This window comes from Aythya ferina (assembly GCF_964211825.1).
Source record: "Aythya ferina genome assembly, chromosome: 5".
Lineage (NCBI taxonomy): Eukaryota > Metazoa > Chordata > Aves > Anseriformes > Anatidae > Aythya > Aythya ferina.
Window position 1 is genome coordinate 43,614,658 of NC_140301.1, and position 27,688 is coordinate 43,642,345.

Sequence of the window (27,688 nt, forward strand, 5' to 3'; positions counted from 1 at the left end):
CAGGTAGTTGCCTTCTGTGACCGCTCTGCCCCAGGAACGTTTCAGGGCACAGTTGTGCTAGTATTCCTTCCCCTGCCCACAGCTACCTTGCAGTGCTGGCAAGAGTCCTGTGTAGACACAGTTGTATTGGCATAAAAATGCTTCTGCAAGTGTAGACTGCTTTGTGCTCCGGACTAGTAAAAAGACTCTTTTTACTTCTTCTGGTGCAACTCCCTTTACTTCCAAGTTGCTGATGCCAGGGCAGTGGTAGAACTTTTCTAGGCCTTCAGGGCTGCCACGTTTAGTTTTTTTTTGTTTCTTGGCTCTGCAGCTGTTTTTCCTTGCTCTGATGAGGATATTTCCTCTTTGCCTTTGTCAAGGAATGTGCTCTGCCAGTGTGTCAGAAACAGTCAGGGGGGGAAGGAGGGCCAGGAAGGACTTTGCTGTGGATAGAAGGAAGGATGCATTTCTGCAGGCCATTGGCCACAGTGCCAGCACGTGCAGGGTTAAACACCCAGCTAAAGTTTCCCTTGCTTCTGAATGCTGCCACTCAGAGCAATTGGCAGGGCAGTGAATGAGCCCTCGCCTTGCCTTGAATGCTTCTACCGGGTGCTCTCCATTATTGTTCTGTGTCTGAACTTCTTGTTTGGACAGCTAGCAAGATGTTTACAAGGAAACAGCTGTTCCCCAGAGAGGCAATCCAAGTAGGATTTTACGCACCCCCTTCTGTTCATTAGTCGCCTCTTTCCCCCGCTACTTCCCCTCTGCGCGACAGTCCATCTCCTTCTGCGGTTTGTTGCTTACAGCTTCAGTGATTCTCCCACCCTCCTCTTTGTCCAGCTTCCAGGGGGGATCTGCACGATGGTCTGTGTAAGTTAGCTGGTGCTTAGAGAGATGCTCTCAGAGAGGAGGGAGATAAGGGAGGATTTGCTACTCCTAGCCTGCCAGCAGTTACAATAGTAGATGTGGAAAAATACTGAGTTCTCCGAAAACAGCCCGGGTGTTTGGCATATCTGCAAAGCCAACACTTCCAGAGTTTTGTAGCGACATGTAAAACTCCAGGTTAAATCAGGAGCTGACCTGCAGTTTTAAAGCAGGAGGACTGAACTTGTCTAGATAAAAGGGTTTCTCTCCTGCAGTACACAGTTTTCCCCGCAGCCCTCCTTCCTTTATTTGTGTTTTGGTTTTGTTTTTTAATGGGGTTGTTTTTCAAACTCTCACCTCCATTTAGAATAATGGGGCTGGGGCTTTGCCTCTATGGTATAATATTATAGAGTTTGCTATTTTTTCATCACTTTCCTTTGTGGTGGCTTCCAATATAGGTAACTCCATCTTCACCATGGTGATGATAAAATGAAAAGAGTTCATCTAGTGCTGCCATATATCTTCCTAGCTGGCTGGTCAGCCTTGAGCAAGCAAACAGTCAGGTATGTGATAGTTCTGGATGAGTGAGGCTGTGCTCCATGTGGTAGGTGTAACAGCAAGTAATATATTAACCATCAGCCTCTCTGCCTTCCCTGTTGTGGTCCTCAGGAGAGGTTGGAGTCACCAGCTCCTGTACTGGCATTGAGAACCCAAGCTGAGAGGAGTTTATTTGTAGTACCAAATATGCGCTAGGCTGAGTGAGTATCAAAAGTCACAGGGCAGGTCTACCGTGCTTTGCTGCTCTGATTTCTTCATGGGTGATTAATTTTTAGCTCATGTTCAAAACAGGTTTCTGACTGGAGTGACACAAAAGGACAGAAATAGAGAGATGAGTGTACCCGTATCTATATGAAGTTGCTGCAACCTAATTCTGGCAGATATTCAAGCTACTTGAGAGAGAACTTTTGTTACCAGCTACCTCTAAGCTAGTATACCTGTGAAATTAAGGTAAGGTTTAAAAAAAGAAAATTCAAAGCCCTGTTTGCTTTGATGCTCCAGATTTCCATGGAAGCAGGATTATGAAGATGCCAACTCCTTCCAGTCCCTTGTTGGCCAGTATTTTAGAGGAAGTGCCAGTTCTTAATATAACATGGTGCTTCACTGGTCTGTACAGGTAGGTTAGAAGATAATGCAAGCAGTGCTTGAATACGAAGTCAGGGTTTGTGCCACGTATCAGAGAAGCACAGCGGATGAGTGATGAAGCAAGGAGAACAAGGGATCACGTTCTGTAGCTGTGTTGACTGAATCATGCTCGTTCCAGCACATCCTGATGTTTTGGGTGATGCAAGGGTTCGGCAGATCCTGTGAGCAGCCCTGTTTTCAGAGGTGTCGAGCTGTCCTTGGCAATGTCCACAGCCGTACCTGCGGGCTGGGGGTTCACATAGACGTATGAGTAACTTCTCCAAGGACCAAAGTAATGACTTGGTTGAAGGGGCTGATGCTCGCTGTGATGCAGGAGAAGCCACGTCCTGCACTTGGCGTGCACGGCTCTGCAGCTGCTGGCTGCGGTGACGTGCAGGGGAGGTGCTGAGCGCAGTTTTGTTCCCCTCTGTACGTGTGCAACCCCCCTAAGAGAGCAGTGTGCTGGAACAGTCAGCGGATGCGCAGTTGTCTGCGTAGGCCACTCCGGTGGAGAAAGGCACCCAGCTACGATCAGGGTTGTCTCAGCAATGCCAGTATGCTTCAGAGGGAACGTGCAGTTGCTTTTTTGTTTGATTGTATTTATTATTTTTTTAAATCAAACTGAAATGAGCTGCAGAGACAGTGACTTCATAGACTGGTTTTATTAATATTACAGTTTTGAAACGAGTTTTCCTTTGTAGCTCCTGCTCAGGTCCTGCTGATAGGTTCCTTGTGGATCATGTTAAGAATATGTGGGTGTGTACAGGTGACAAAATTCCCGTGTCTTCTAACCTCTTGTCACCTGAGCCTTACCACATGACCTCAGAGAGCGCAAATTGTTTATTTTCACAGCTAACTTGAAGTAGGAAGACACATAGTGCAGCTCAGCTGGTAAGTCACAGTTTCATCTTTTGTGTATAAGCCACCCCATGTCAGAAATGAAATATATCCTGCAGTTCAGTCTTCTGCATCATTCCCCCTTTGGTAGGCTACTGGGTGGCTAAGAGAAGAGGCTAAATAAAATAAATGATGGGGAAAAAGTAAGTGCAACCTTGTGGTGTATTCTAGGGAAGGTGTATAGTAATCTATTTAGCAAATATTCCTGCTCTGTATAATGGAAAGCCACATCGCTGAGAGGATAAATGGCTCTCTTTTGAGGGTGAATATGGCTAAAAATGGATCATTTAGAGCTTCAGATATCTGCTTCCATGCTGGGACTCCCTAAGTATGGCTCTGCTGACAGAAAGGTATTCAACAGTCTAATCTGTTTGGGCCCATTGTTGGTAGCACTTCTGAATGAATGAAGTAGTGGGAAAACTATGCTTACTTTATCCAAAGTGGTCTTGCTGTGGAAACTGTTCATGGCTGGAAAATTCCTGGTCTATCCAGGTTATCCCAATTTTATGGGAAAAAAATGAAAAAAATATTTTACTTGTTTTAGTTCTCAGGTTGTAAGAGACTTGCTTCTTCAGCGCTGGCCTGTTTGTGGAATGGCTCGCAGAGAGCGGGAAGGGCTGGGTAGAGGACGTCTGCTCACTGTGTGAAACAGGGCAAGGTACACAAAGCGAGCACTATTTTTGCTAGAAGGACTGAAAGCCATAAAACCGTTATCTTGACAATGCTGCTTTCTACTAAAGTGGAGTTCAAGGACTGCTTGGAGTCCAATTTAAAACAGTTGTCTGAAAATGGCTTTCCAGACATGAACCTTTGCTTATATGCCAAGGCTCACAGGCACCATGGCTAAAAAGGAACATTGTGATAATCCTTTTTGACCTCCTGAATAACACAGATCATAAAATTTCATGCCGTAGTTTCTGTGCGTAGGCCAGAAGCTTGCGGTTGAATGTTACCTGGAATGGATTTCAGTGCTTGAACTTGACAAGTGTTGCAGGACCGAGTGAATTTCCTTGAATAAGCTGGGCCCAAGCAGGCTGAAAGTCAGCAACGTGTTGTCATCTGACCTGTGAATTTCTTAAAGTAGTTGTAATGGGGAAAAATGAGCATTGCTGTTTAGGATTCGTGTGTTTGTGGAGAAGAGAGGTAATTTTTATAAATATTATTTCCTTTAAATGTGAAAGGCTTTAGAGTAGCTAAGATGACATCCTTGCCGAGCCATTTCTTTTAGAGTGACTTATGGCTGTTTAGACAGATTTTAGCTCTTTGTATACACTATGGCTTATCAAAGTGTGCGCTGCTGTTATGGGCACGCCCAGCTTGCAGAATGCAGGAGATACCTCATCTTCATTTATTTTGGGGCCTGAGAACACTGGAACCGGGGCCTGATGCGAAACTGGTTGCTGTAATTACAAAACATAAGTAATTACCAGTCTCTTAACCTTTCCTGCCTTCAGCTGTGCTAAGGGCAATGAATGGAAAGTAATTACCATTTGGAGTATTCACGCAGTCCCCAGTTAGGTGTTTAATTTTCTTCTGTGGTGACTGGGACTTCAGAAAGCATCTTTAGGCCACTCGTGGTATTCTAGGTAGGCAGGTCTTGCTTGGGGTCTGGCCCTTACTTAATGCTGTCTGTGCTTCATTTTTGCAAAGTTTTGGGGTTAGGAGTCAGACCAGTGTCAGTGATTCAGGGCTTGGAAAAGTTCCTTTCCTAAAAAAAGGCTGGGGAAACTCCCTCTGTTGCATCGTCGTGGTTTAGAAGCACTTGAACTGCTGTCCATGTGTACGTACCTGGAAATAAAAAATTCCAGAGAGGCAAAATGTAATTGAGCATAGCAAGCGATGGTGCAGCAAAGGAAGCGAAACAAGCTGTCTAGGAGGGGGATGGCAGTGGGGTTGGCAAGCGGAGGGAGAGGGCAGGGAATTGCTCTGGGTCGGGTGGTGCGTTTGCAATGAGCCAGCGCTGGAAATGGAGAGCTGGTGAAGGCCTCGTAGGTCATGCAGTCCATCTCCTCAGACGGGCTGCTGCGGACGGGGCCATGCCAATGCTCACACACATGGCAAACCCAGTGTGTGGTGTGTCACAACAGCTGTCAGAGACCGGTCGTCATACCCAGAGTCTCTAAACATCCTGTTTATCCCTGCAAGGAGGAACACTTGATTGAAAGATAAATACCAAAAAAAAAAAAAAAACCAACAACCCAACAACCAAAACTGGTGCTAGGAACAACATTTGCCCTTGGGCTAACAAACCTGAAAACAAAAGAAAATAAACAGAGGATGGAGGCAAACAGATTTCCACACAAGGCCAGATTCTAAAAGGGATTTAGGAGCTTAGCTTGTTTTGGCATGCCTGAAAAAGAAAAAGCCGTCTGGGTGCCAGGACTCTTCGGGCTCCGTGTGCGTGCGCCTGCGTCCGGGGAAGGACAGGGTGGCTGCAGCGGTGCGAGGGGGACTGGAGGAAGCTCTGTGCAGGGTCACCCCCAGGGCATAGTTTGCACATTTAAATTTTTTTTTGAAAAATTAAACATGCCGAAAAAAAAATCTCCAAGTTGGCAGTGAGATTTTTTTTTTTTTTTCTTTCTTCCCCCTCTGTTTGTTTGTTGTTCATTTGTCGCTGCACGGGAGGTCTGTTTACTTTGCTCAAGAGAATGAGGGACCCAAGAGACGCAGCTCTGCATGCAAAGCTTTTATGGAGGGGCTAGGGGAAGAGAAGGGGAGGAACTTTCCAGGCCCTTATGAAACAGAGCTGCAAGAGCTTGTGGACCATTTTGTTTGCTGCTTTGCCTCATGTTGGGCCTGATGCTACTGCTTGTGCAGGCATAGTTGTGCCATGGACATCCAAGGTGGGCCTCACTGTTAAGGGCTGCTCAGGCAAACCTTGACAGGGGGAGCATGAGGAGGCCTGAGAAGCCCTTGGGCCTGGCCTTGGGGCTTGGAGCAGTCACCTAACACTACTAATCCCCCTCTGCCTGCAGGAACCTCTGGTGGGTTGCTTTCAAGCCAGATGTGCAGCTCTCTCCCACCCCCTTGCCATTAACCCTTCTGAATCAATTGGGCCTGGAGCTTGAGGTGGCTTCCCCTGTGCCATGATTGCTAGAGATTGTGTCCCAGCTGCACGAGTGGAGTGGGGATCTGTGGTACTGCTCCCTTCCTTCCAGCTGGCATCTCACAAGGCAAGGCAGTTTTGTCTAGCTGCCCTTTCTCGTGTCTTACAAGGCTAGAAACTCAAACAGCAGGGAGGAAACTAAGGGTGCTGAGTGAGGGAGGTGAATGTCTTTAGGTTAACAACCAGGCACATCCCTTGGGGTGCTTCTTTCACATGTGTTCTCGTTTCTGAGCGCTGAGAGTGACGGCATGCAGCGGGCAGCTTACTGCAGTGTGCGGTAAAAAGAAATGCGCCTGATGAAAGTGATGGATAATTCAGCTGGAACAGACTTGAGAGCGACGCGGTGTTCTGCCATTTGTAGTTTTCTTACCCTTCTTTACCCTTTTGGCTTGTAAGATGCCAGAAACCGATGGGTCTGCCTGTAACCTCAGTCTTGTTCTCAAAGCAGCTCTTTTGTAGCACTTCTTTGTTCTTTTGTACAGCCTTGGTGCAGAGCAGAAAGGAGAAACTTTGACTGGTAGGAGCTGAGTGCTTTTATCCGTTTCCTGTTGTAACCAATAAGAAAATTGCTCAACAGTCCCGGGACTTCTTTCTGTGTTGTAAAGGATCCCTTTCATACTGGGACACACCATGTTATCTTGCCAACTCTGTCTCCAAATGGAGGGAGAGCTGAGGAACCAGCTGTGGCTGTAGTTGAGGAAAGAAAACAAGACCTCTTGTGCAAAGTGATTGAAGACCCCGTAAGTGCTCATTCTAGAAGCAGAGGGAATGTGATTAGAGATGAGCCATTCAGAAGTACCTCCCTTTGAAATGTATGTAAGTGGGGACTGTCAGAGAAACAAAAAAGAGGGCAAGATAGAAACTGTCACAGAAGTATTTTCACTCGACACTGGGTTAGGTTGGTGTTGTGCAATTCCTTGCCACAGAACTTCAGGGCCAAGAACTTTGCTGGATGCCGACACACTCTGGCTGTTTCTGTGGATAACCGAGATATCAAAGAGCTAATGGTAATATTAAAAGAACAAGAGCTTTGGGAAGTCGTCAGTGCCACATGCGTCAAGGCATAAGCTGACTCCAGCAGATGGAGGTGGGGATAGGAAGAGACTTATTTCCTCGGGAAGCAAAATAGCCTGTGAGCTGTCTCTTGCAGGGTTTCTTTTTCTGACCTTTGGGTCAGCCTGTCATGTTGCAGAATCCCAGCCAAGATGGAGATGGGGAAGGTTGGCAAGTTTGGCAGCTGGCTCACCTATGGTACGTCAAAGTCTTGTGTTGGACCCTGTGGGAAGGTGTAGTGCCTTCTATTGTGAACACCTATGTTTTCCTCAAAGGAGAGGTCACTTCTGTGGCTTGTGAATCAAAAGAGTCAACTTCACATCCAGACTACTCAGCTGAGCTTAGATCATTTCCTTAACCTCCCTTGCTGCCTAGGTTTACTGTTGTAGAAATTATTTAAGGGGGGTCACTTCCCCAGCACCCCTACTCTGTCTGTCTGGGAACCACTTAGGGCTCTGCAGTGAAAAGTGCCCCCTCCGTTCCCTGCATGTTTCAGCATGAGGCAGTACACAAAATATCAATAAACTGAGGCTGAGGTCTGGGTTTCTAGTTTGCTTTTTCTATCACTCTTTGAACTGTCTGGAACAAGTAATGTCGGGGCTTTGAACACCTTAGCTGTGGAGCCGTGTGGTTCAGTAACAGCTCCTCAATAGCCGAGCTGTTTATTTTTATTGCATTTTCTTTGCACTGCTTTTAATAGCTATAAACAACCTCTGCGCAGGGTGTATCTTGAAACTCGCAACCAGCTGGGTGAGGGGCCTTCGTATCGATTTCAGGCCTGCGGAGAGGAGAGCATAACAGGTCCCTGACTGCTCCAGCCACTTCCTGCCTGCCAAGGAATGCTGGAAGCAGAGGTCATTATTGCACAAGTAATTAAAGGTTCATCAGCCCTACCTCTCTGATTGCTTAAGGCCATTGTAGTAAGGGACAAATACTCCTGCTTGCCCACTGTTATTTGTTTTCTGCTTGCTCTGTTTTTCTTGGCTTGAGAAGAGGAATTATGAAGACTCTTGAGTAGGATCTGGGAGTGCTGCGGTCTAATGCGTTTGGCTGTGGCCCTGGGCACGTTGTGGAATACGCTAGTACTAAGAAGTGTCATGTCTTCAGGGCCCTCGCTCTTCCTGCTTCTTCCCCAAACGCACACGTGAGAGAAGAGCTTTGATGGTGCTCAAAAAGCAGGTACAGGTTGCCCAGGTCCTGGCCCCCAGGGTGGGTGAAGAAGCCAGGCTTGGGAATGGCTTTAGAGCGGGGCATCTGGGTGGCCAAAATGTCTTCTGCCCTCACATTAGCAGGATTGTAGTGTAACTGAGTTGGACTCAAAAAAAAAAAAAAAAAAAAAAAAAAGTGAGATTGGCTTGTAAAGGGAGAGTTTCCTATGGATTTTTGTAGAGCTTCTTTTCTTTTTCTGTGGCTTGAACTCTGATGTTCAGATTTTTGTATATTTTCTCTTCACTACAGACAAAAAATTACTTTGTCTTTTAAATAGATGCTGAGATTCGCATATGGGCATGGGCCTCTTAAAAAAAAAAAAAAAAAGTACCAAATATTGTGAGTCTTTGACAGAATCACAAGAGCAGGGCAGACTGAGCCACCCTTCAACCATCTGTCCCTTGAGATCTGGAGAGTCTTTTCTTCTCTGGGGAGGACAGCCCACAGGCACAAGAAGTCATGTTGCTGCCCTCCAGCTTTTCTTCCTGTGGATCGATGATCACCAGCACCACCAAAGAAGCGAGCAGCCCCCATTGCTCTGACTGTCCTTGTGCCTGGGGATCAGCAGAAGAAAGAGCTGAGGAACGAGAAGGAGAAGAGGGCAGGCTTTCAGGCACCTTGGTCTGATAACATTGTGAGTCTGGGATTATGGCTGGCACAGGATGGGCATTTCACTCCCTCCTGGGAGCATAAAAGGGGGCTGAGCTCGGGCTGCGCTTGCTGCCTGCACCCCTAAAGCCTCCTTGTTGCTGCAGGCTGCCCCAGAGAGCCTGCAGGGGCTTGGCTGTAGCTCAGGAACAGCTTGAAGGGCACATGTTGGGTAGGCAGATGGAGCGGGTGATGGAGATGATCTGCTGAAGAAGAGGAAGTGCGGAGTGAGAAGGGGAATGACAAAAGGGCAGCCGTGTGGGCAACCCAGTGGGAGCGGAGGAGGGCAATAACTCATCTCAAGAGGAGCGAGAGGCCAGCAGCAAAACTGCCTGGAATAGCTGGCTGAGGCAGAAGAGGGCTGGTGGAATGATGAGGTCTGGCAGACCTGAGGTTATTCTCCATGAGTGTCTGCGGAGGAGTCGAACAGCTTCTCCGTCAGCCTGCGAGGGCTGCTAATACGCAGCCCCTGTGCCGGTCGCAGCCCGGGATGCTCCAAGGTATCGCTCTCCCCGCCGCAGAGCAGAGGGGCATCTCCAGAGGTCCCAGGGGCACCGCGTCCCGACACGTGAACGCGGCCCCCGACGCAGCAGCCTTACAACAGACACTGCGTAATGGCCTGTTTTGCATTTGTATTTCATTTGCCTCCCATATGGGATCAGTTTTTCCCTTTTCTTTATTTTTTTTAATAGTGTTTTTCCTAGTCATAATAATCAGCATTTCCCTGCCCCCCCTTCGTTTTACACAGCTGGCTTTGATTGGTTTCAGTCCTGCAGATGCTCCTTCGGACTGAGAAGAAGGGGCAAAGGTTCCCTTCCTTTTCAGCGCGAGGCAGACGGCCTTGCCGGAGGGATGGGGGAGGCCCCCATGCTCCTGGACCGGTCAGCTCTTCGCTGTGGCCCCAGCCGGCCTCTTGTGCATCTGGTGAGGTTTGCCAAATTGCGAGATAATTTCTCTGCCGAAGGCCTGGAGAAGATCACAAGTCGCTGATGGCGTGCATGCCCCTGTGCTGCTCGAAAACAACCCTTCTGGTAAGCGAGAGGGGCAGGATCCCCAAACGCCTCGTGCTCACAGGCTGTGGATACAAAGGGCCAGAGTGCATCTGTGAGCTGGTCTGGCGAAGAGACCTCGGAGCGCGCTGGGACTGACTCAGATTTCTGTGTCTGTGTGCCATCAGGCTTACGGCAACTGCAGCCCCACGTGGCTGACTGTGCAAGGTACGTGGTAATCCACGCAGGGCACGCTTAACCTGTGCAACCCCGTGCAGCACACCACCAGGCTTTTTCCCTCTTGGCAAGTGCGCAAGCAGAAAGCGCCCTGAGTGCACGAATCGGCATGGGAAAAGAATTGGAGGACGGACAGGCAGCCTTTGCTGATTTTTAGGGTGTGAGTCAAGCATAAATTGCATGGCAGAAAGAAGAAACTTCCCTCAGAGGCCACCTAACGCACAATTGCCCAGTGTGGGGTTTCTAGCAACTTCCTTCAAAGCAGCTTGTGCTGGTCACTGTCGGAGACGGACAGCTCAGGCGCTGGTTGTTCGGCCGCTGTGTTATGGCTATTCCTGCATTCCAGGCACCATCCAAGAGAATGAGACATAGCATTGCACAAGACTGAAAGAAAGTAAATGTTTACAGGCACAACGCACATTTCAGCTTGTTACATGTTCCTGAGCAGTGAAAGAAATGAAACAATAATTAAAACAGGTCCCAAGTCTCAGTGTGTATCTTGGCTCGCGGCGTAGTCCTCTTGGAGCGCTGCCTCTGCCTCTCTCTGATCCCAGCCTGAGCAGTACCACTGGGCCCTAGCATCCAGGTCAAGGTCTTTCCAGTTACTCCAAGTATTACTCCAAGTACGTTGGCTTTCTGAGAACTGCAAAAGGTTTTAGGTGAGGTGGCTTTATGGCTTGTAGGAGATTGGGGTGCTTTCACCTTTGACAGGAGCAGGAAACGCCTGCCTTGGGTACCCGAGGTGTCAGTGCAAGGAAAATTATGGATGGATTTATTACCGTGGGAGGGGGGTAGAGAAACTAGAAGAGCAGAACGGGAGAGAAGTGGGCCCTTTTAAATAGTTTATTTCCTGAATTATCACTTTTTAATGGCCTAGTTTGGCTCTTTGTGCCTTCAGCAGAGCTCTGAGTGCGATGGAGCAGATGTGGTGATGGGCTGTATCGGCACACCTGACAGCTGTGCTGGGAGGCAAGCGTGAGCAGCGGCCTCTGCTCTCCTGCTCTGAGCACGACATCGGTCCCGGCACGGCTCGGAGGCTGGGATGTCTCCCTGTGGTGAGTCAGCAGGGTGGAGGAGAGAAGAGGGCCTCTGCTCTGCCCCCTGTTTTTCCAAGGAGAGCAGTAGAGGGCTGTGGAGGTTTAGCTGTGCATGGAGTACTCCTTTCTTCATCCTTTCTGCTTGGCAGGAGGAAATAGGGAGAGAGCAGAGAGGTGACTGAAGCACCCCAGCAAATGCTGTATGGGTGATGGTCCCCGTGTATCCCTACCTCCGCCCAGGCTGTGAAGCTTGCAACTTTGCCTCGGCCTTCACACGGATAGGAGAACTTGGGTCATCCTGAAGGTTAGTTCTTGGCGAGGAAAAAGGCCTCTTTAGTAATGATCAGCCCACTGTGCACGTGGCACAGGAAGACAGACCTCCGTGCATGCATTACTCTGGTCTGAGATGTAAGCTTGGTATCCGCTTATGAGCAATAACCCGAGCTGCTGACTCACTCCCATCACTTTGCTTGGTTCTCTCGGCTGAGCAGTGAGCTGGCCAGATATTATTCATTCTACTTGAAATAATAACCGAGAAAGTGTCTCTTGAAGGTACAAATGGCTAGGCTTCCTGTAAGGAGCGGGGCGAAGTCCAAAAAGCACACAGTAAGTCATGTGGCAGACCGTCTCCAGGAGCACGCCTACACCACTAGCGAGTGCCCATATATCAGGCAGGGCAAGTGGCCACGGTCATTGCTGAGTCTGCAAATGGGCTGGATTTGTTCTTCAGCTTGTAAAATAAAGGGTAATTTTAAGAGGCAACAACTACATGGCCTCTTGTCTTATGTGACCAAGTTATTTAAAGTTCTTGTTGTTATGGAGAAATGCTGACTTGTCTATAAGGCAAGTTGCAACCTGCTTTATGCAGTGTTCCCTTACAACTCTCCGCTAACCTTGAATAAGCACAGATTGTTGTAGGGTGTGTAGGGAGCCTAGCATGGGAATTAAGGTCCCAAGCCTCAGTCCTCTTACTGGTATTGGGATGTTGTGCTGTCTTCCTTCTTCCACTGGAGCTTCTGTGGATATAGTGCAGAGCAAAACAGAGGGGCGTGATGACATTTTTCTAAGAGCTATCAAAAATCTTCCTGTGAAGATTATCTGCTTTGGTCATACTGGGGTAGTAAAGGCTTGTGTTTGTAGAGAGGAAGAGCCAGTTTTTCAGAAGTCTGGTATTTTACAGATTGCTTGACACAAAAGCCATAATTCTGGGATTTGGGTTCCCTTGTTAAGTCCTCATGCTTTCAAATTCTTGGAGCTAATTTTCATTGACAATAGGAACATTCCTTGAAAAATGCTGATGTAATGAAGTACGTGCTACTTGAGATTAAAAGATTTATTCAGTGACTCCTTTTTGAAACTTTTGCGAAGTGTCTTAGCATTTTTATGTTTCTCCAACTGCCAACAAAATCACATTGCACCACACGGTTTGCAACATTAGTCAGATTTTGACACCGGCTCACGCAAGAGGCAGTTTTCACAGTCAGGAATCATAAAATGTTAAAGAAATTGCCATTATTTGAAAACTAGACACAGTTCAGTGAAGCAGATGGACTTGCTAACAGTGACTTAGGAGGTCTGTAGCACAGCTGTGTTGACACGGATTATAGACAATCAAAATTGTATATAAAGTGCATGCCATAGTTTTAGTCTTAAGCATATTGCTAACATTTAATGAAGTATGTAACCTTATATGGTTTATGTATTTTTGTACTGTAGCTGCAAGTTATGCTAAGGCCTTGGCTAAACCTTCCCAGAAATCTCGATTGCTATTTGTAATGCAGGAGCACAGACCTAGAGTGCCAATAAGCCTTTGATTGAATCTTGATTAATGTAAATACGTTAAGCCTGTAGGTGCCATTCCAGTCTAGGAAGCTTCTTACAGCTTTTAACCATGTCCGCATCAGAGTTCGAGTCCCTTTGCTTCAGATAATTTCCAAAGAGCAACTGAAGAATGTTTGGGCTTGTTTGTGAGGGATCAGGGATAGAGACATTTCCTGAAGCCCCTAGCTGGCTTGTTTGCAACACCATCCCAATAAAAATTAAGCCCTCAGACAGAAGGAAAGAAGAAAACAGAATTCTGATATGTTTCACAACTGTCCCCTCTGATCCCAGGAGAAAGGTTGGGTAAGAAACACTGTGATCTTTCTTACATCTCTGTCTGTCTTCAAAGTTTTCAGCTCATTCCGTTGTACTGGTTGGGGCTCTTGGGTTAGGTGAACAAGTTGCCTAATTGTTTCAGCTCATTGCTTTAACTAATTGGTTCCTTGTCTAGCCAAGCAAGAGAGGGCATGCAGCAGCAGAGCGTGCGGCCAAGCAGAAAATGGGATGTTCTGCAGGAAGGAAGGCATCACAAAGTGTGGTATGTGTCGTTGGGATCTGGAGGGGTGGGGCAGGTCAAAGCACCGTTCCTGTCCTGACTCTTCTGCTGCCTGGGAGTGTCTGGTGCCTTTGTACCTGTTCTGCTGTAGACAAGCGAATGTGCTGAACATCCATAATGACATCCGTGTGGAATGGGACGAGGCTCTCCAGCACAGCAGCTGCCTTCTTTCAGAGTAAATCTGTCTGGCTATAACCACCCTGCTCTACGTCACTGCCAGCTCAGGCCAGGAATTCTGCCACAGGGAAAATTGTAACTGCAGTGGCACGTGGTGAGAAAGGATGAGTAATGAAAGGAAACAGCTCACGGCTTTTGTCCTTCCTGCTACGGTAATGTCCTGCAGTGTCTTCTCCTTGGAGAAGGCTTCTTCAGAGTGTGCCTGCAAGATAGGTTGCTTATATCCCCTCCCATTGCTTTTCTGTCTAGACTACAAATAACTGTAGGCTGGTGTTGTGACTGCTAACAAAGAGTCTGCAATAACTGACCATGAAGGGAAAGGATTAAATTTGTCATTTCCTGAATTTTCCTGAGGACATCTCCATCTAGTATCTTGGAGGGCGTTAGCAGCAAAGAGCTTCTTTCCAACCCACTCAAGCTTGCCCTTCTCCGATGCAATTCATGTCCTTCCTTGGTGAGCATCACCAGAACATTGCATTTCCCCCTCGTGCCTGGGGCAGCTGTATGTGAATACTGTGGCTGGTATGTCCTTGGTTTGGTTGTCTTTACACAGCCACAACACAGAAAAGGGGCTGATATTCTGCTGCGTGTTTCAGGCTGGCAGGCACTTGGCTTCTGCTACAGGTCTGCTTTCAGTGGACCTCTTGGCCTCCTTGCCCAAACCCTACACACGCAGGTGCTTTCCAAAGGTTCATGTTGTTGGGCAGATGTCTGATCTTTCCCACCTCCCGCATGCTCCAGGTAGTGTTTCTGTGGCCCCTGGCTTAGTGTTTTCTTTGCTTTTCTGCCTCCATGCCTTTCTGTATGGCCTATTTTTTATTTTCTGCCATGTCTGCAGTGTCTGAGCCCTGTCCACGTGCCACAAAGCTTGTTCTGGGCTGGCTAAGTGCTTTACCAGGGTGCTTTTCTCTGGCTGCTCCAGCTGCCCCTTGTACTCAGGACCCTTTTCAGAAGCTCAAGCCCTACAGGCTGGGTGTCTTAGCCGTGATTCAGTCTCAAAGGATGCTGTGCTTTCACATCAAGTACTAGCAGCTTTGTATTCTGGGGGGGAAATGCAATTTCTAGAGGGCAGATATTTTTGTGCAGAATATGTTACTTGCCAGGTAGCTGTACCGAGTAGCCTGAGGTTACTAGAGGATTTAAAAGCACTTCAGAAATAGCTGTGGGGAGGTTACCTTTCTTCTTCCTTGGCAAGGCTCTGAAGAGAGACTTTTTTTTTTATTAGACAAGTTGATATAACTGGATTAAAGAAGCCATAGAACAGACCCTGACATCCTCTTGATTTGCATGAATGGCCAGATACTTTGGAAAGCCCTGTGCAGACCTCTGTTTTTCCAGAAGCATTTAAAAATTTCTTTGCTCCAATCTTCATTTCATTTATCCTGATTTTTTTTTTTTTCAACCCTCCTATCACGTCGTTCAGTGTCGCTTGGAGCCCAGGAGCCTGGGAGAGTCTGTTTTTGCTGCTTGTCTTGTCAAGAATTCCAGACCAGTCCTGTGCAACACAAACCTCCCTATTTATAATGGGACCTCTCCAAGGTACGGTTTCCTATCGTCATTTGGCCTAAGTGGGTCACTGTTACACCTACTGCTATAACATTGCTGCAAAACACTTGTAGGCTGATGCCATTACTGCGTGATGACATTTCTCTGGCTGTCCAAATATTTCCTCTGACTTGTATTTTCTGTAACATCATTTTTCTCCTGTTTTCTATGGCTTACTGTACATTTCTTTGGTTTCTTTTTTTCTGTTTTCTCCAACTATTCTTGCAACAGATGCAAAAAAAAAAAAAAAAAAAAAGGGCACAACTGTCAAGTATTATTGTAGGGACTCGCTGTGACTACGTAACCATTGTGCTGCAGACATGATGGTTCTCTTCACTTTTCTTTGCAAAAGAAGACTATTTAATCAAAGAAGAAATCTTATTAGAAAAAAAAAATCCTGTCAGCCTTTAAAACATGCAGAGCCTTGATTTGTGGTTCCCATAAAATTGCACGTCTTCAGCCAGAGTTAAGAGGTGAATTATTGCCTTAAGTGGCAGATGAAGTGAATCGAGGAACGTTGTCTCCCTGTAACGTGCGTGCTCAGGGGGTTACCAGTGATGTCATATACATGGCCCTGTCCTCGTGGACAGGCTCTTTATTTTTAATTAGAATATTATATCCTAATCTCACTAAAACAATCCAGGCAGTGCGTTATGATGTAATTACCGTATCTTTCCCTTGGCTGCAGTTGCTGGAGCTCTGGCGCTGTGCATTGCAGGACCACCTGGATTGTTTTACCCTCTCTGGGTTATGCCTTGCTGGTTGATCTGCTGACTTCTCGTGGAGATCCAGCTCGTTGTGGCGCCTGCGGAGGTTGATGTGTGCATTTTTTCATATTGATGCTGCTGCAGGCATGTCTTTTTTTTTTTTTTTTTTTTTTTGAGGAAAAAAAGCACGTATACCAACAGCCTTAGACTATAGGAAAGCTGGGCTGCTGCAGCTGGCAAGGTGGCTTATCATAGGTGGGCTAAAATCCTCGCAGAGCTAGCTCTGTGCCTCAGCTCTGCCAAAAGTGGCAAAGTACAGGACAAGCAACGGTGTCTTAGATGCCCTCGTGTGTGTAGCCCTGCAGCTTGTACCAGGCATCCTTAAAGAGCAGTCATCTCTGGATCAGCTCAATTAACATCCTGTCTCGTCTCCTCTCATTCCTTCATCTGCACCCCTAGAATGGTAACACAAAAATTAGCAGTGCTGGTCAAGTGAATTGTCCTGCACGTGATCTGTTCTTTGCCTTTTCTTCCCCATTCAACGTAACTTGAGAATTTGATCCGGTCTCCTCTGTGGCCTATAAAATCATAATAAGAGCTTTAGTGACGCCTCTATAATTAAAGTTGAATTGAATTTTGCTCTTCAAGCATGACTTAAATATTTATTACTTGTGAAAAATTATACCATATCCTCCCCAACTTACGCCAAGCATTCTTTGAGTACCAAATGATATTTCTATGAGATTTCTGCTGTTGTATTTGCAAGTAGGAAATAACAAAGGATCCACTAGACAATCTGTGCATGAAGGGACAAATTTTAAAAACCGTTTGCCTTAAGCTGCTACAAAAATGCATCTTTAGACCTCTTACTGTGGCATCCGTCCACTGTTTACTTGCTGAAAATAATGAAAAATACTGACATGGAAAGAAGAGAGAAGGTCCTTCTCCCTGAAAATTTCTCTTCCTGGCGAGTCCTTGGTCTGTGGCTTGACTATAGGGACAGACATTGGAGATGAAGGAGTAGAAGAGATGACATTAGCTGGAAACATAAAACTCATGAAAACTGCTCAGGGCTGTAGGTGAGACTTGTAGGTGAGACACATGTGTTTTTTAATTTATCTTATTGGTGAGATTCATCCATGTTCCTCTTCAGGTGTTGCTTTAGTGGTAGGGAAGTGTGAGAAGACTGCCTGGACAGGAACGGGTGGTCCTGGAGGCAGCAGAGAAGCAGGTTATGAAAGCATCCATGAATTTAGTGTGGCTGAGAAAATGCAGGGTTAATCTGCAGGCCTTACGATGAATTTCTGTTATTATTCTGATACTATTTCTGTTATTTCACTTTGTTCTCACTGAGTGCTCTTCTTGCATTTGGTTTCTCTTTTTCAAACACTTGTAAATTTTTTTTTTTGTGATCTGGAAGGTTCGTTTTTTTTTTTTTTTTTTTTTTTTTTTTTTAAGAAAATGGTCTGCAGAATTATCTTCTCTCCTAGGCAAACAAATGTCGTCTTCAGAATAAAACACGCATACACAAGAAAATTCCATTGAAGGGGGGGAGGGAAAGAAAAGCATACTTGGCTCGGCCCCCTCTCGGCATTATCTGATATACAGTATTATGTTATCCTTAGATGGTCTGTTATTGTCTTCCTCCTCCTGAGCAACGTGCCAGCAACCATATGTGTGCGAGTGGCTTAGGATGTGTATTGAGCTCCCTGCTGGCAGGCTGACAGTGTGGTCAAGTGGACAGCGCGCTCGAGTTGGGCGCAGTACCTGGCTCTGCAGCGGACCAGCTGTGTAACCTCAGGCGAGTTACTTCATGTCTCTCTTCCCTTTCCTGTCCCTTCTCTGTTTAGACTGTGCTCCCTTGGAGCGCGCCTGCCCGGCATGATGCAGCGCCCCGCGGAGATGCCCAAGGTGGATCCAGCGCTCAGGGGGACGTGGTTATGTCAGTGTGAGTCTGCAGCCGAGCCAAGTAGCTCAGGCAGCTGGCCGGGCTTGGCTGTGGGCCATGCTGATGTGGCTATCCTGTTCTTCAGACTAATCTAGCCTCTCTGTTCGGGCCTCCAAAGCGCCGGCTGGATGTCCCAGCTTGCGTGGAGTCAGCTCAGGGAACCTCTGGGAGGAACTGGTGCTCCTGTGAGCTGAGCATGGGAATCCGTGGTGGCCAGGAGGTGGTAAATGCTCTTTCTGGGCTGTCTGTTTCTCGGTTCAGGCTTCTAGACAAAGGTCCATACTAGGTGTCACACACCTGGGCCCGTCTTTGCTGCATCTGCATGACAGAGAGCAGCATCAGAAGAGATGCTCATTCTCTTTTACCCTCATGGTAATCATAAATCATATCTGAGCTTTTTCTGCTTATTTTGAAAGCTTTGGCCCAATCTTGGGCAGCTGCTTGTACAGAATAGACAGCCTCTGTCCATAGAATTATAGAATATCCCAGTTTAAAGGGACCTACAAGGATCAAGCCCAACTCCTGGGATCTCCTGTTGTTGGAGATTGGCACCAGTGATGACAGAACAGCACCAATTGCCTCTAGTCAGACATTGGGTAAAATGCACATGTTAAGTCATGAAGTGTAGCTAGTGGGTAAGCATTCAAGTCATCTAGAATCTCTTAAAATTATGTTGCCTCTATTGCCATGGTATCTGTGCAAGGTGATTAACAGACAAGCAAGCGTGCTTAGCGTTTTGAGATGAGCCTGGACTGAGTGTCTATCCCTCAGAAGTTATTCCTTTTACTAGTACCAAATCATAATGCTGGGACTTTGCAAACACAAAGTTGACCATAATGGGCCCTATGTTGGGGAATAATATCTTTGAAGTAGACCCTCTGCTGTGCAAAGACCACAGCAAAGCTTCCCCACTTTCAGCTGGCTAAGGACTTGTATGAAGTCCTCATACAAGGACACATTTATGAGTGCATTTGGTTCTTTGTGGACTCCTATAAAGCCACGCTTTTCAGGCTGCTGAAGTCTTTCCATGGTGGCTGCAGATCTGAATCTGCAAAGGCCTTGCTGGCCTTCCCCAGACATTTTTGTTAGTTGCCTGCTTCAGAGCAGACCTACAGAACAGGCCCAATAAAATCTCTGCTAATTAGTCAGCAATGAAAATGTGCTGTTTTTTTATGTCAGTAAATTAACTGGAAAGACAATTTGGCATTTTTAACAAATAGTGAAAATGCCCTAGGTACTGGATTGCCTTTACTGGCCTAGCTTGAATGCAGCAGCATTTTCCAGAAAGCAAAGTGAAATCATCCAGTGCTGCTGGTGTATGCTTGTCTTAGTTGAAATGTAACCACTGTCCCCTGCCTTCTGAGAGTTTGTGGGGGAAAAAAATAAAATTATAGCACTGTATTTGGGCTACCGCTCTTAAAGCCATGCAGCTCCTCATCATGATGAAGTAACACGGGTATCTCAGTGAGGGTGAGGATGTGATCTGTGCTTGGGATGTCATCATTACCTATCTAGTCCAGACCAAGCACGAATTAGGATTGACCTATATACAAAGATGCATTTGTTAAATGGAAGTTATTGTTTTTTAAAAAAATAAAAATATAGTTAAGTCATCGTGCGATATGATGTGAACGAATGGTGAGGTAGCTCAGGCCAAACTGACCCTGTTCAGATAGGTTTTTGCCTCAATTTAACTGAATTCACATGAAATTTTGCATTAAGTAATATTTAAATGGAGGGCTACACCAGTGTGTGCGTGACCAGGTTTGAACGTGGTTGGAAAAGCGATGAAGAAAACATGGTGCGATGCGAATTTCCAGAGGGTTTTGGACCCCTTTGTTGGTTTGCCTGCTGTGCCTTCACCACGCTGGGCCTTCAGCAGTGGTGGCTTTGCTTTGGAGCAGGGGTGGCGGTCGAATTGGGGCTGCAACGTGTGTGTGGGGCTGCGAAGCTCAGCGTTCCCCACGGCCCAGGGCTGCCAGACGGAGCCGGGAGCGGCGCGGCCCAGTTCAGCGAGGACAGAGCCGTTGTGGGCAGGGGAGGTGACCACTCCTGGTATGCTGGGAATGCGAGGGAAGAGCCCTCTGTGACACAACTCCATCTGCTTCTACTTATTTCTCCCTTTCATATTCCACGGGGTTTTGGTTGCTGCTTGTTGTTCTCGTCGCCTGGGCCTTCCTCTAGGCTTTGCGAGCACCGGCGACGCCCCTCTCTCTGTGTTTGGAGACGCTTCGCTCCCTCCAGCTGGGAGCGTGGCATGCCCCATCTGCTGCTGCTGCGGAGAGGAACCCACAGCTCCACTGGGGCCCGGCGTTTCGTCCCGTCCCCAGGAGGGCAGACAGCTCTTTCAGGGTGTCTGGGGAGGGGAGGTGGCTCCCAAACCCTTAGAGCACCGTGGTGTGCCTTCTGCGTGGCTCCCAGCATAACGTCCCTCCGCTCGTGTTTCAGGGTTTTCCCCCTGCTCTGAAACCCAGTGAGTCACTTGTGGAAGCCGTGGGCTCCTCACGTGTCATTCCTGTTGCGTTGTCTGAGGTCCTCTTTGGGTCCCACTGCAAGCAGCTCTCCGTCAATGGCAGTCTCCTGCGCTGACGGCGATGGGCGTTGAGTCAGGCGGCTGCGGAGCCGTGCCAGAGCCAGGGACGGTCGGTGGGTGCTTCTCACAGATGGGATTGTCCGCGTGCCTTGGTGAAACGAGGAGAGACCAATGAGGGGATGGAAACATTTTTGTAATGAATACTAAAGGTCTTCCCCAGACACCAGCTCCCTCATCTGGGATGAGGAGACCATCCAGGAATGAGGAAGCTCTCACACGTTGCCAGAAGCAGAGCTGAAATGCGAAGAGCGGCCTGTTTCCAATCAAGGTCTCACACGCACTTGGGCCTGGCTTCTCTTGCAGGATGCAGAGCCTGCCTTCCACTGGGACTTCTGGATGGGCTGGGGAAGGCGAAGGCTATCAGTAGCTCATGCTCTTTGCCAGCAGCAGCCAAAAGTTCTTGCTCGTGCTGTGGTCTCTACTGAACCACCCTCCCGAAGCTCACACTGATGACCTTCTGCATGTTTCCTAGGACAAGGTTGTCCAGTACCCAGGAAAGGCAGGTGGGGCTTTCACAAATCCAAGGACTGTTGTTGTGTCCTGCCTCCTGAGGAGTTTCTCTTTTAAGATGAACAACCCGTTTGTCCAAAGCTCTTGCAGGTTGGGTTTTCTTTGATTGTTCCTGTAGCTTTCATCCTGACTATTTCCAGGTGGCCCGCATCTTTTTGCAGTTCACTACCCCAAGACTAGATGGGATGCTCTAGATAAGGCCTTTCCGTGCTGACCAGAGCAGAAGGGTTGCTCCATATGGTTTACAAATTGGTCTCATGTTTGTACAACCTAGCACAATATCCACCCTTCCTTTGTAGTAATAAGCTGTAGCTGACTCATGTCCATCTCAACTCCCTCCATATTTTTCTGAAGGATTGTGGACAGTCCTTATCTCTACTGAATGGGATCCAATTTTTTTCAGACAATTTCCCGACTTTGCCAAGATAAGAATTTAAACCTGTCTTCAGGCAGTCCTTCCCAGCTCCATAGCAGCTGCATATTTTACAAGTATGTGATCTATCCCATGGCCCATGTTGTTAGAGAAAACTTTGAAGAAAGCTGGACTCACAACAAACACAGTACAACTCCACTGGGTTAATCCCTCCGTTTTGACACTGACCCATTGATATTTAGCGTCCAAGTATTATATTTCCAGTCAGTTTTGCATTTACTCTGTGAGGGTTTGTTTGAGCCCATTTATTTGATGTCTTATGAGGATGTTTTGCATTTGAAGCTTTACAAGTCAAGGCATGTAACATCAATGGCCTCTCTGCTATCCACGAGGCCTGTTGCAGAGGGAAATTAGCTTGGTTGGATGCAATTTGTTTCTGATTAAGTCCATATTAGCCTAAGTCTTTGCTTTGTTATCTTCTGTGCTTACGAATGTTTGTGGTATTTATTCATTTTTTATTTATGTTGCAGACTTTTTTTCTGGGAATTGGAGCTAACCTGACTTCTCCTCCTCCTGCAATCCAAAAGCTTACTTAATTTAGGCATGAAGTTTTTTTTGTTCTCTCTTTTGTGCACCTCAGCCATGCTGACAGGTAATTCCTCATAGTTCCAGCCAATTCTATAAATCTTGTAAGCTAAAGTTCATCAGGTCATGCTCCTTCCCCATTTTAAGTTGAGATACCCCTCAAGTATTTTGGTTTTAGCTGTGCTTCTTGTGATAACTGCTGCTAGAAGGTCATGCATGTTTTAGTGCCTCATGGATGAGGAGAAAAGAGTAACGCCTTTGTGTCCCCACTGGCTATATGTCACCCATGTTCAGTTGTACTCCCATTTTCAGCCCTGGGCAGCTGAAGAACCAAGTGGGTTTTCATGCATGGAAAAGCTGAGTTAAAGTCAGTGTTAGTGCTTCATGCGTGAGCAGCAGCTGAGCATTTAAAGACACGAGCCTTGGACTTGTGGAGGAGATCAGCTGCATGAAAAATAGCGTTGAGACAGTGCAGAGCAGCTCCTTGTCACAGCACGGAAGTCAGACAGCAATAATGGACTGAAAAACCTCTCATGGAGAAAGCGTATATAAACAGTGAGTAGCGGCCTCTTCTTCCAGGCTGGAATAGAGTAAGTAAACAAAGGAAAGGCAACCTGCAGCAGTCTTTTAGCTGAAAGCACTTGGACATGTTAATGACCCAAGAGGCTGTCTAGGGCTCTTACTGCAATCCAGGGGAGGAAGGTGAGTCCAGACAGGGGGGGTGGACCAACAGAGGTGACCTTGATGTCTCTTGTAGTAAAGCTGTAATGGCTTTTCTGAAACTTTCCCCAGGGAAAAGATTGTCCCTGAGAACTTTTTTGAGAGCTGCAGTGGTCAGAGGTCCTGTCCAGCCTGGAGATGTTTGTTCATGCAAAGGAAGGGGTTGTTAACCACTGGGGCAGCAAAGAGCACCTCATTTGAATTGTTTTGCCTGCAGTTTCCCACTGCCATTGTTACCCAGGTCATGTTAACTGGAACCAGAACTTTTATTCAACAAGGGATACTTGCAGGGCCAAAAACTGGATCTAAAAGAGACAAGGAAACGTCTACAGAGTTCCAGCTCAAAAGGTTGTCTGGGAGTTTGCACTGCACCCACTCTTTTAGGAGCTGCAATAATATATAGCCTGGCAGGCTGCAAATCAAAGTCCTGCAGGGAGAGAATCCTGCCGCACGCTGTCTATTTCTCTTTGTTGATGTAAGGACTTCTGGCTTCCTTCTTGCCTTCTCACACTTTCTTGCTCTTCAGGCCAGTTGGTGATTCCTAGCCACGCTCTTTCCGTCCACCGCCACGTCCCAAAGCCATCGCTACCTGTCCTATCGCCAAGCAGAGAGCAGCTCCAGCTGTAAGGTGTAGGGTGGCCTTTCTCGGGCTGCCATCTCACAGAACCGTTCTTGGGAACTGGAGATCCATCCCCAGTCTCGCTTCCAGTTTTTGGCCCAGCTTCAGGCCCCATGGGGAGGGACCAGAAGTGTAGCTGTTGCAAAGCCCCAAGCCAGATAACCTAATAAAAAGAGATAACAATTTAGGAAAAAAAATAAACAGAAAACAACTCAGTCCCCTGATTCATTTTGCTCTGGGAATCCCCATAGTCTTAGATTTCTAGGCCTGGCCTTGTTTCCACTTCATCCTCCCTCTCTGAAGAGCCTTTTTGTCGCTAATTGCAACTATAAATAAATCATCATAGCCAGAAGTAGTATTTTTCCAAGTCTACAACTCTACTGTCCAAGCCCTTCAGTTTCCAGGAATTCACTTCATCTTACCCAGAACTTGGGACAAAGAAGTGAAAACTGCATTCAGCCTTTATAGCACTAGCTCCAGGCTTGAGAACTTTCCCTCCATCTATTTCTGTCCTAGATCCAGACCCGACCTGCAAAATAGGATGAAAAATAGTGCATTTAATACCAGCTTGCCTCCCCGGACCAGCGGAGTTTGTTGGAGCCCTCACTGTGTTCTTCAGTGCCTGAGGGTCAGTAAAGAGAGACAAGATGTGTCCTTGTGCTGCTGGCCAAGCTCTGCTTGGACGTTAACCTTCCCCAGCCCAAGGGAGAGTGGTGGGCAGCTGTTGTGGGCCAGACACAGCCCAGTACCCTCAGATGTGCTGGGAGCTGGGGAGGGGACCGAAACCGCTGTGTGTGTGGTGGGTGAGTGGATTTGTATCTCCAGGACATGGAATGAGCTGGGCTGGTAGCTTAAAATGACTGTTTTTGTATTTATTTTTTTTCCTGCTAGTGAAATACTTCATTGATAGAAGGAGTTTTCCTGCTTGTGTAAGTCTTTAAGTAAAGGGAGGAGCAAACTGGGAGTGAAAACTGCCTTGTAAGGACAGAGTATTAGTCTTTGTTTCGGTCCAATTCCTTCATTGTCACAGGAACATGTGTGATGGTGGTAGTCATCCTTGTGGATTGTCCTCTCGTTCTTCAGAGATCATTAAACACAATTACAGGAAAAGAGATCTTTGTTTGTGAGCTACAGTCAGCTTTTATATGTATTCCACATTTTCTTCAAAACACTTTACCGATGGTGGCTAATTTTAACCATTTGGTTGGCATGAATATAAGCCAGCTCGCTTCTGCCTACTGCTTCCCATTTGTTTTCATGAGACTCGGGTGTCTGCATCCAGAAGTCACCTTTAACTATGCCAACCTCAGACCGCATTTGCTTCGTATGACTTTCTCTCTGCTTAGTGTCTCGGGGTGAAAACCTCCCATTTTGGATAGTGATGGGAAATTCCTAGGGGCCTCTGCGAGGGCTGAATTGCGCACGTCGAAGTGGAGAGAGGCTCTGTGTCAAGGAGATGCAGAGCTCGCAGCACGATGCTGCTGCCAGCATCTAGGTTGATCGTGGACATGCAGTTGCTCCTCCATGGACCACAGCTGGGGAGTGGGACAAAGGCGCTTCCAGAGCCGAAAGAGAAATGTGTTATGGGAAGGATGGGGCATGGTGGCACAATAAATAGAACAAAACGGGAATGACAGAGCCAGCAGCAGCAGGCAGAGGCATGGTCTGGGCGGGGGCTAGATGAGCAGAACCTCGAGCAGCTGAATCTAACTTGAGTTTGGGCCTGCAGCTCACATGTGTTGAGGCAGGGACTTGTTGCCTGTAATCATTTGTAAGGTACCTGGCCTTTTGGTGATGGTAGTGTTGTCCATCAAAGGCCTCTGTTTAGAAGATGCAGGATTTCTAAGCCAACAGAGGCTACGAAAAATAATAATAATGTCTTTGCCAGCCAGAACTGGTTGGAAAGTGGAAAGTATTGCTCACGATGAATTATGAATGAAAAGAAACATTCCTGTGCTTTGAAATTTCTGCAGTTTTTTTTCCCCTATCAGAACACTAAAACCTGAAAGAAGTTAAGTGAAAAAGAAATAAATAAGATCTTAAGCGTCTCCTCCCTCCAGGAAATGAGCTCCTCCATCTCCCTTTTCTATGAAAATGTATATTTAGAAAATAAACTGTTTTTCTGTTTGAAAATAAAACAAACTATCAAATATAAAAGGTTGACCAGTTCTATGAAAGTCTGGTCTTGCGCTTAAGGCACTGATCTTGGACCGAGAGACCTGGGTTTAATTTCCACTTCTGCTACAAACTTTTCCTGCGTGACCTTGGGCTAATCCTTTAATCTCGCTTTGCCTCTGTTCCTCATCTGTCAGATGGGGCTCTGACTTCCCCACCTCACAGGGGTGTTATGAGAGTAAACACATCCTCCGTGCCCTGCGCCTCACCTTGCAGGCAGCTCCTCTCCTGGGGAAGCGGGGCGGGAGGGACGTGCCCTCAGCTCCCTCCTCGGCCATCGCAGCCCCGGCAGCTCCTAAGCATCCTTAGGGAGCAAGGAACGAGGGAGAAGAACCGCTAAACATGTGTGAACCATGTGAAGAAGTGATTTGTTGTTCTTCTCTCACTTTTTTTTTCTCTGTGCCTTTTTTCTGCCCTTCCACCCAGCCTTCACCAAGCGTCCGCAGCCTTCTGACAGCGACCGAACCAGCCCCGCATAGAGCTGCTTGCTTCCTGGCTTAGCCTCCATTTGCAGCAATTACCCTCTTTCCTTTCTCACCAAATGTTTCTCTGAGCCTGAGGCCCAGCTAATTTTTTTCGTCAGCTCTGGTTGCGCCGGGCGGCCCTCCCTTCCATACGGGAAATATAGAGATGCCATTCAGGCACCTCTAATCCCGCTTTCACTGCTGCCCTCGTTAAAACATTCCTTTATTTATTTTAATTTCATTCTCTCCTCCCCGCCACCTTTTCTAAACAACCGCTCGCATTATGCTTTTAATTGCTTTTAGATTTCCCTTGTGTGACTTCTCCGGCGGCCGCAGAGCCGTAGGCAGCGCAGGCAGCGCCGGCAGCCTCGCACGTGCTCTGTGGGCTTGCTGTTGACTCAGTGGCGTGCTGCGAGTGACTCAAGGATCCGCGGGGATGGAAAGCAGGGGTGGAAGGGCGGGATGAGGGGGAAGGTGAGGGCGCTCCGCCGTCCCCACGTGTCGGCGGCGTGCCTTCCTTCTCGAAGGAGTCGAGCCCGAGGCCACCAAGGGGAGCAGGAGGCCGGGCATCTCTGCCAGCACCGTCTGCATCATGGCTCCGCGAGCCCTAACGTGGCATTGTACAGGCATGACTTCATCTGTTTCCATAAGATTGCTTTCTCCCTCTCCCTTTCTCTGGCTGGTAATTGAGAAACGCATGAGCTCACCTCCTAGGAGCGGGAAATGAGAACCGCAAGAGGAAACGAGCTGGAAAGTATACATGGGGCCGGAAAAAAAAACAGAGATTAGGTGGGGGGTTCGGAGATGGTGTGGAGAAGGAAAGGGATTCCTCGGGTGCGGGATCGTGGCTGCGCAGGGCCCAAGGCCTGAGGGCCTGGCGGTGAGGAGGCAGGAGTGAGAGCAAGGGATGAGCACAGCCGAGTGCCTGGGGAGGAGGAATGGTGTTTTATGGGGAGCTGGTCCTCGGGTGAGGCTGCCCTGGGCTGGTGGATGTCGTGGTGAGAGCTGCTTGGTCAGGCTGTGCTCTGCCCCCCGAGCTTGCTCACGGGTAGGTAAGCAGAGTCTGTTGTCCCCTCTATCTCTTTACTCCTCGCCTTCGTTTTTACCTAGAACAATCTCTAGCATGAGGAGAGAGGAAATCCCCTTAGAGGCCGAGGTTCCACCTGGTCTCTTGTGGCTCTCTTGGCTTTTTTGGTGGACATCACCCAGATGAGTGATTTACCCCGCTTGAGGAAGGGGCTCCCAATTCATTAGTTTTCAGCCAAACACAAATTATTGTGCCCGAGACACAAAAGAAGGAAAAGAGGGGTGTAAAACGAAAGATCCTAATTATCTCCAGAAAGCTGGGTGGTCGGGAGTCCTGCGTGCAGCTGGGGATGGATGAAGCCAACAAACCACCGGTGGGACCCGTGGGGATTTAGCGACGTGTCCTGCTGCCGTGCTGCACCCGAGGTGGTCTGGGGGGCTCGGAGCTTTGCAAGGTAGCTCTGTTCTTCAGCTACACAGCCCCAATTTAAGAGTGTAAATGGACGCAGGGCAGGTGTCACTGGCATGTGGCATCTCTTCTGACCTGTTCCACCTCTCTGTGGTGATTCATATTTTTTATTTTTTTTCTTTAAAGTATTTTAAAGGAACTTGTAGCTGAAGGGAAGTCTGTGCAATGTGTTAGGGCTTAGAAGGTCTGTGCTGGCACA

At 47.6% G+C, this 27,688-nt stretch overlaps 1 long non-coding RNA gene across 2 annotated transcripts; it reads left to right on the forward strand.

Annotated features, from left to right (window-relative positions):
- Window positions 1-1,299: 1,299 nt before the first annotated feature.
- On the forward strand, window positions 1,300-17,872 carry LOC311437396. 2 transcript variants are annotated; one of them, XR_014693438.1, is made up of 5 exons: window positions 1,300-1,406; window positions 1,513-1,601; window positions 1,693-1,851; window positions 15,179-15,294; window positions 17,633-17,872. It is a non-coding gene; the product is annotated as an uncharacterized lncRNA (long non-coding RNA). The 2 variants fall into 2 exon arrangements; XR_014693439.1 differs by lacking the exons at window positions 15,179-15,294; window positions 17,633-17,872 and adding an exon at window positions 2,878-3,065.
- The last annotated feature ends 9,816 nt before the right edge of the window (window positions 17,873-27,688 follow it).